This window comes from Balaenoptera musculus, chromosome 7 (assembly GCF_009873245.2).
Source record: "Balaenoptera musculus isolate JJ_BM4_2016_0621 chromosome 7, mBalMus1.pri.v3, whole genome shotgun sequence".
Classification (NCBI taxonomy): Eukaryota; Metazoa; Chordata; class Mammalia; order Artiodactyla; family Balaenopteridae; genus Balaenoptera; species Balaenoptera musculus.
In genome coordinates, this window is record NC_045791.1 from 100823798 (window position 1) to 100830690 (window position 6893).

The 6893-nt window shown below is 34.4% G+C and overlaps 1 non-coding gene across 1 annotated transcript; it reads right to left on the minus strand.

The window, feature by feature from the left end:
• Nucleotides 1-6234: 6234 nt before the first annotated feature.
• Nucleotides 6235-6336, minus strand: LOC118898603. Its single transcript, XR_005020749.1, has one exon. It is a non-coding gene; the product is annotated as a small nucleolar RNA SNORD91 family (small nucleolar RNA).
• Between the last annotated feature and the right edge of the window lie 557 nt (nt 6337-6893).

A 6893-nucleotide genomic window follows, 5' to 3' on the forward strand; every position in this document is an offset into this window, starting at 1 on the left:
GTGAAATTCATCAGAGATTCTAGGTGGGCTAAGAGCAAATCATTATTTTTCCAATTAAAAATAATGGAAAACAAGCTGTAGTTCTCTGAAAAGTTTCTATCCAACACATTTTAAGAACAGATTAGATATGAATAAAAGAGATTCCCATAGTGCTTACTACTTCTTATTACTGGAGATTACCAATGTCTACCCAAAACAAACTAGTAACAATATTTCACCCACAGTGATTTAGATAAATACACAACAAATACCTGGTTAAATTCAACACTTTTGTGTTTCTTCAGCAATTTTTATCAGACCCTGAATAAAGAAAAATATAGCAAATGATAAACCAAACTTATTAGATAGAAATTAAATGAGAGAAAAAGTAATTGTGCAGTTATATATTTAAAATGTATCCTACACATTGTAGCATATATACATTAATATGTAATTATAGAATAAATGATATCAAAATACAATAGGATAAAATATATAATTGTAGTTATAAATATAGAATTACATACTATCATACTTCTTTTTCAGAATAGAGAGGGTTATGCATTATTTTTAATTTGCCTTACTATCTTTGCAAATATTTAATAATGTTAGAAGTATGTGTGTGATATCACTTGGTTAGTTGATTTTGGTATCCAAATAAAAATACAAGTATTCACCTGCCTGTGTATATTTGTATAATTTTAAATGTGTTGAATATATATATTAAAAAGAACTATCATAAACATATACATATGCATGCTAGTATGCGCTCTGAGAGAGGCAGAGAGAACAAAGTGAGAGAGAGAGAGATTTTTGTCCCTATAAATTTTGAATGAAATTGATTCAAGTTTCCTTTGGCTTCATGTCATTTGAGTAAACATTTTGAGAGGATGTATTAACTATCTTGTAGAATTTAACTGTGAAAATATTTTAAGTCAAGTTCAATCAAATTACTACTTTGGGGTATTATTTTCAGATTGTTCATGATTTCATTTTACTTGGATATATAAAATTTCCCCCAAAAATGCAATGACTATGAAAATTGTTTACAGCCACTTAAAGCAGAGGAAATTACAGAACGTTAAGTCCCTCCCGTCTCCCCTGCCCCTTAAAAAACCTCTTAAAACAGCATGATCTGATCTATCACATACATTCAGTCTTCTAATGGTCTCCACAATTCCAATTCATTTATTATTAATTTTTGATAAAATATTCAGGTGGTCTGCTAATGTGCATGCTGGAGAAAAATAATGTATAATTGGGCATTTTTTTAAATTAAAGTAACTTTAAAAAAAATTAAAACCATAGTTCTATTTGAATTTGAATTGCCCTTAACCTCTTCAGGAGGAAGACATAAAACTGAGCTCAGCCAGAGCATAGTGAGCTTGTGAGCCAGCACCTTTGGCAGCCATGGGATTCCTGCCCTGCAGGAAGCCCTACCACAGAGCAGCTATGGCAGGAATTAAGAGGACATCAAAACCTCAAACAAGCTACACTCCAGTGGGTTTGGGGAGAAACAAGACACTTAAACATTCCTGGTATGGTTTCCTTGGAAACATCCATAACAACAACTCTGTAATACTATGGGTTTCTGTTTTCTTAACCCTTCAGGGCATCAATTGAATGAAAACTTCCTTGAGGAAATATTTCAAGTGACTTGGTGGACTGGAATAAATTAATCTCAATAATGTGTGGCCTTCTGACCCCTTCCCATAGCCCAAGGTGCGGGAGCCAGCGTAAGGGGGGCAGTAAAGCAGGGAGACGGAGGAATGTACACATTCCAACTTGACTTTCATGAGCGTTTACTTCATAAAAGCATTGCATTGGCACTGTTTAGAGGTGACTTGTGTGGAAAAATAACAAACACAACAAACAAATAAAAAGTTAACTACCTGTGGAAATCCCCATCAAATATATTTAGTAAAGGGGAAAATCCCAAACCCAAAGGGATGTATAATCACATTATCTAAAATGACAGAAAAGAGCTAACAGGCCTTGAATCATGCGGATTCAAAATGAAATAAAGGTTTATGAAAATTTTATTGGGCCAACTTTAACTTATAACTCAAAGGAAATAATTCAGAGCAATCATCTCATTCAATTAGCTGAGAAAATTATGCACTTAGGAAAGGTAGGGATGGGAAAAAATGTATAGGGATATTGCAGTCATTAAAACTTTTGAGGTGTACTATAAGAAACACGATTACTAAGAGGTTTAATTATTTGGCATGTACTAAACAAAATAATTAGATTATGATAACTAATAATGACTGTAATAACTATAAGAATAATAATAGTAAGAAAACAAGGAAGAAATAGAAGAAACAGAATGTCTTTTACTAATTTAAGATATTTAAAATTATCAGTGATATACCATCTGTGAGAATTTTTCTTAATTGGAATTATTCATTAAAAATGTGATCAGATCTATAAACACAGATTATGTTTTTCTTAAATTATTACCAAACAGGAATACTGTGGAGCTGGAGTAAATTAATAAACATACTACTCAAAAATATACTTGTTAATTCCTTCATCTAAGACTAATATTTTTATCAATCATTATATAATCTATTTAGTTAAATATCTTTTTTAATTCATAAATTTAATTTTAAAAGCCTTCTCTATATTGAATAGCTGATATTGATGATCAACAGAGTCACGGAATTCTATCAAATAGAATCTTGACTTAAGGAAGTTTTGACATAACTGAGCTCAAATTATTTGAGTTTAAAATATATGATTTATAAATAATTATTTGGGAGTAGTTACGAAGTCATAACACTTGTGATTTCCATGAGATTAGACTGCTAATAATATTATTAATAATAATAATTAATGATTCTTAATAACAGTAAATTTTTCTACATCTCTAAACTACTCAAAAAGGAACTTACATTTTCAATGAAGTTTTTTTAGATTATTAAAAAAATATTTACATGATAAATGATCTATGTTATCAGAACACACAAATATTGTACTATTTTAACTATGAATGCACCATAAATTGAAATATATAGACACTATATAAACTATCCTCTTCTACTTCCTGTTTTATACCTCTAGGCCTAGTCAGGCTTGTGAGCACAAGGAATGTGGCCTTTGTTCAGACATAAAAGATGGCAGACAGTGGCTCATCCATCTTATCCATTCAGACAAGTAGACCTCATTTCCTCATCCAGTGAGTCCCCAAATGTTTTCATTAATGTCATGCTCAGGCTGCTGAATTAGTAAGAATGCTGTCTTAAAGAAAGGCAAATAAAAGGGGAACACTTTTGGAGAGAGAAGTTGTCTACATTTTGCCCAAAAGCTACTAGTTCATGAAGTGTAAGTAATTTACCACTTATTTGATGAATGTAACAAGTTTATTGACTCATTTACAGGTAAAAAATGAGTAAATCATCCAGTTTCTGAGCATTTCTTATAATTTCTGATAAAGGATCTGATAAGGTCTAAGAAAGTATCATGGTTTCCATTTAACACCTGTTTCCTACCACTGGGACTTCAAGTTCTTCCTAGTGTATCTGCCTTTTTCCTTCCTACTTGACATGAGAATTAAGATACTGGAACAGAGTGAACAAGTAAGGCATGAAACATAGGATTCTTTGTCCACTTAGGATACAGTACAATTTCATGGCAGTTCACTCTTTGAAACCCTTCAATGAATTCTCACTGCATGAAGGAGAGAGATTTCCAGGCAATTGTCCAAGTGTTACACTCTATAGGCCAAAAAACAATTTGAAAGGGAAAGAACAAGTAAGAAGGAATAATGAATGACATTGATAAAATAATGCTTTTCATGAAAATCAAGTTTGATCAGGAAGGTAACAGCATGCTCTTCTAGAAATCATGGAGATATCTATGTCACAGTTGGCTACAGAAAATCTAGATTAGAGAAGACACAAGTTTTTCTTCTGGATCTGACAAGGAGATATATTCCCTAGGAAACATCTGAATACGTGACAAGATCTTCAAATAATGCAAGTGTGGTGTTTTATCCAAATGATAAGCAATGTGCCAGAGTCCAGGAGAAGGAGATGGGAAAACATAGCAAAAGAAATAAGGCTGAGGATCCAACACTTAACTGTAAGCAGGTCTAACCCATCAACAAATAAGAAGCCCTACATAAATTACAGCTCCCCTGGGAAACAATTTAGCATCTACTTATGCTTGTTTATTTTTGTTATCCTCTTTTAAAATTTTTATTGTCCTCTTTATCACTACCCATGAGCACATACTCATTAAAGATCCTAAAGATCATGTCCGTTCTCTAGTCCAGATCTGCCTGATTCCAGACAGAATCTGAGCATCCTGCTTTTTTTAAAAAATATTTATTTATTTATTTAAATTATTTATTTATTTATTTTGGCTGCTCCAAATCTTAGTTGCGGCATGCGGGATATTTAGTTGCAGCATGCGGACTCTTAGTTGCAGCATGCAAACTCTTAGTTGTGGCATGCATGTGGGATCTAGTTCCCCAGCCAGTGATCGAACCCGGGCTCCCCCCGCATTGGGAGCGTGGAGTCCTACCCATTGGACCACAAGGGAAGTCCCTGAGCATCCTGTTTTTGGACCCATCAACCCTTTCCATCTCTGGTCAGGACAGGTACTACTTTTATCCCAACACAGTCAAACCCAAACCCTGGGGTTTGGGGTAAGCCCAAACCCCAGCACCTATCCACATAGTCTCTGTCACAGAATTCTAGCCTTTAAACATGAAGGCTCACACAGAGGCCAGGGCACCCATGTTGCGCATCAGTTCATGAAGAAATCTGAAACACATAGAGGAGAAATGGAATACGATGGTGAAAATATATGGTAGAAGGTGGGCCAATCTCAGGCAGAGCTCAGTTGATAAAGGAGACAATAATCAATGATTAAGCATATTATTGTTTCCAAGAGAAGTTAAAACATGGACCAACAATCCTAAACCTAGAGCCATAAGAATAGGAGCAAAGCAGGGGGTGTTAAAGCGAGTGGAAGAGAGACAGTATCAAAAGTACAGCAGCAGAAGAGAGTTCTATAAAAAAAGCCCTCAGAATGCAATTCCTACAACAGAGGATAAAAAACAAAGGAGAGAGAGAAAAAAAAGGGAACAGAAGTGAATGTGTAAACTGCCATTAGACAAAAGACTAGAACTCACTGAACAGTCTGAGCAGTGTCAGGTTTCACTTAGTATTAGTTATATAATTCTCCCACTAACAGGGCCTCTCCCCAGAGAGAAGGCCATCATCTATGTCTTAATTTAATAAATATGGCCAAAAGAATGAACACATTTCTCCGTCTCTACACACTGCAAGCCTTCCTGCCCCCAGTCAGCCAGAGCCATCTTCTACAAACACAGTCCTGATTATGACCTTTTTCTGTTTAAAATCTTCCCTCATTCACTCCCGCTAAAACAAGTTTATACTCCTATTCCTGGAATTCAAAGTTCTCTGGTATCTGGCCTACAACTCTTTCCAACGTTTATTTTCTCTCCTAATTCTACTTTCCACATTTTCTACTCCAGCCAAGTTGAAGTGCCAATCATTCCCTATGCATACATTTCTACAAGTTCCTCAGCCTTCACAGCTTTTCCATACTATTTCCTACTCAGTCTTAGGTATCATTCATGACATGTTTCAAATGCCAATTTTTCTATGAAGAAAATTTCAAGTAGTTCCTGGCTTCCCCTAATTCCCACAGAATTTCATGTGTATCTTATGAATTTCTCTCTCTGCCCTGTATTAATTGTATGTGTATGTAAGTGGATGGATGGATGGGTAAATTCATACATCCTAAGATATTTCTACTACTATTGTAAATGAAAGGTAAAGACTATCTATGTGAAGTGCCTCTGAAGTCAGAGAAATCTGTGCTTGAAGCCAGTTTCCATTAGTTTTCTAGTTGTGACGTTAAGTAAGGTTTACTTAACCTCTTTTAATTTATCTTATCTGTTAAAGAAGGAGGAGAAGGAGGATAAGGAAAGTAAAGAAAAAAGAAAAAAAAGATGAAAGGTACTAATAACATATTTAGCATAGTTCTTGGGAAAATATATTCAATTAACATTAGTTATTAACAATACCAATATTATCAATTAGCATTATTGTAATTATTAGCGGTAAACCCTTTCAGGTTGAGTTTTATACACTCCATGATGCAAGGTACTATACAAGATACTCAAACTTATATTTGCTGAATGGGGGTTTATCTGTTTTGTTTCATTTATAAAAATCAATAGGACAAGAGTATGCTCAGAATTAAAGGAATTTTGGGTAACATAACAGAAATGGAACTTGAAAATGAAAGGGGTTGCATAACTAAGATGCTTCAGACAGGTTCAGACATTTTTTAATAGAAACATTATTGGCTGAAAAGGGCAGTCTTAAAACAAGGATATGATAAAGAAGGTAGCAGAGTGGAGCATAAAGATCGGTAACAAAAAATGAATAATTCTAGAAAAACTATCCACAATGCAATAACCATAAAATAGAGAAATTGATAAATTAGAGCAGGTGTTCATAGTATTTGGTACATGAATGGGCCTCGGGGGTCCATGAACCTCCTGAAATTGTGTACAGTATTTGTAAATGAGAAAGAAGCCTTGCTTTCATCAGATTCTCAAAAGGATTTATGACTCAAACAAGGAACACTTTCTTGAGAATGAGCATATCAGAAAGGTCAATTAGAGATCACACAGAATAAGATAATAAAATTCTGCTTAATGTAGGCGTGTTGTTTGGAATGCTTAACATCGACTGTGAGTGATTGCTAATGTGAAGCTCTTAAATAGAAAACAAAGGGGATTGTGGTCTTAAGGATGGAAAACATCTGCCTTTTACCTCCCTTCTGGGAAAGCAAAAATTATTAATTTGGGAGTGTGGAAAGTTGTCAGGAGATGAATTAGCTAAAAGGGTGAAGCTTACTGGAAGAAG